This window comes from Pristiophorus japonicus, chromosome 11 (assembly GCF_044704955.1).
Source record: "Pristiophorus japonicus isolate sPriJap1 chromosome 11, sPriJap1.hap1, whole genome shotgun sequence".
NCBI classification, from domain to species: Eukaryota; Metazoa; Chordata; class Chondrichthyes; family Pristiophoridae; genus Pristiophorus; species Pristiophorus japonicus.
The window spans coordinates 116,301,400-116,303,566 of record NC_091987.1 but is presented as its reverse complement, the minus strand read 5'-3'; the positions used below and the strand labels follow the sequence as shown (position 1 = coordinate 116,303,566).

The 2,167-nt window shown below is 42.9% G+C and overlaps 1 pseudogene; it reads right to left on the bottom strand.

The window, feature by feature from the left end:
* Positions 1 to 672: 672 nt before the first annotated feature.
* Positions 673 to 910, bottom strand: LOC139276588 (U2 spliceosomal RNA; annotated as a pseudogene).
* Between the last annotated feature and the right edge of the window lie 1,257 nt (positions 911 to 2,167).

Genomic DNA, 2,167 nt, shown 5'->3' with positions numbered 1-2,167 from the left:
CAGGATGACAGCATTCATGTACCCACCCCTGCGACTCTGCCAGTGCCCTTGCTGTTGCCGTTCAGCCAGTCAGCCCAGATTGCTGCAACCCAGGCCGAAATGGTGCAGTCTGAAGCTGGGCCTTCTAGGCCCAGAGCTGCTCGAGGTCACCCTCCAAGGCCATCTGCAGTCTTCTCAATTGGAGGTTAGCAGCCTTCCACCACCCATGCTGCAGCCACTGGGCAAGCACTACGTAAGAGCACCAGGATAGACAAAGGCACACAGAAGACAGGCACAAGGATGATTTGTTGATTTTGGTAAATATTATGTCATGATTGAATTTTAACAAACTTTGAGTAGTATGTGCATTTTCTGGTAATTTTTATTTTTGTGTTGTTGGAAAGAGTACGATGTGATGGTCAGTGATCGGGGAAAGGTAAGGAGAGTGGGACTGTCGGTGAATGGGGAGGTGTGGTTGAGATTATTGGTATCGCTCATGAATAATCTGATCACGTAGAGCCTGGGCAGAAAGTAGCTATCTATGTTGTATCCTCCCTTCCTTCATTTCCTGTTTTTATTCTTCTTTTTTTCGTTGCCAATCTTTCCAATTCTTTGTCAGATCACAAACGCCAGAGGTCACCTTGCACACATCAAGGATCACCCTGCGCCAATGCTCTTAGCCAAAAGACCTAGAGCCCACGCACCGTTCCTGGAAGTACTGCAATACCAGGTTCGTGCCATGGAGGTGGATGGGTCAGGCCCCCCACACACCTCCGTGGAGGTGGATGGGTCAAGCCACCCCACCCACCTCCTATTTCCAAAAAGCATAGGAGAATCACCTTCCTGATCCAGGGAGAACCACATTGGGGTCATGGTTACTCCCCTGTCAGGTCAGTTATGCATGATCTTAGCCAAAAGGCCGAGAAGTTGCACTTCCTCCTCCTCCTTCACTTCCTCCTCCTCGTGTTCCTGCTCTTCAGCTTCTCACCTGATAGGTGGTGGCAAGGGCTGTTCCCTCATAATGGCCAAGTTGTGCAGCAAGCAGCATAATACTTCAAATCTTGGTACCCACTCGGCTGAGCACTGCAGGGCTCCTCCAGAGTGGTCCAGGAAGTGGAAGTGTTACTTGAGGTCGCCGATGGTGTGCACTATAATGGTCCAAGAATTGTGGTTGGTGGCGTAGCTACGGAGTATGCCACCGACCTATGAAAAGAATACACACTTACCTTGTGTGAGGCCCAGAATGGAGACTTCCTCTTCTGCGCTGCAGAGTTCTGCACAGTGTATGACATCAGGAAGGCCAGGAGCGCAGCATACAGCCTATATGTAAGGGATGACATACCCTTGTCAAAAGTTGTCAAAACTAAGCCATGCCCACAGAAACGTATTTCAGTCTCTTCCATTGAAATTACATTTTAAAAACTTTAAAAACTTCTAAAAACTTAAAAAAACATGTATTTTATTGTGAAGTGATACCAGAACGGTTAACAATCCTTTCAGGCACCAATGTTTTCCTGCAAGGGCAACTATCACATTCGACCATTTGATAAGTAGGTTTTAAGAGGACACTGAATGACCTTAAAGAGGTTTACGGTTCACAACAAAGTTCAGTATGAATTAAAGCTTGTGACTACATCAAAAGTGCAGTGATGTGTCAGCAGATCATTTTCGCAATGATCCTCACTGTACAACTTCTATTACATTTTGGAAATAAACCGCATACATAATTTTGCTTCTTTTTTTCATCCAAACTGACAATTTATTAGTCCCTATCTGTACAACTTCCTGTTTTGAGTCTCAGTAAAGTTCAAACATTGTTTTATATCTTCACAAGTAATGTTGTTGAACTTCAGAAAGAAATTCCCAGCGATATATTCAGTGTTATTTTTCAGGATTAAAATATATTATTCGGACCTAATTTAGACTGGTAATAGATAAATCTATTTTCCTTGTTATAGATGCATTATAATGTTTGTTGGGTTTTGAGTTGAAAGGACAGAATTGGTCACAAAAATCTGATAGATGTTCACTTTATTTAACATTCTTATTCAACTTCCCAAGTAATTAAAATTAAACTCAAATAACAAAAAAAGTTTCCTCCACCAACATGTACACAATATATATACATAGATCTTCTTTTAAGATGTAAAACAGGCTCTTGCTCCTGCTTTCACTTACCATTAAATTT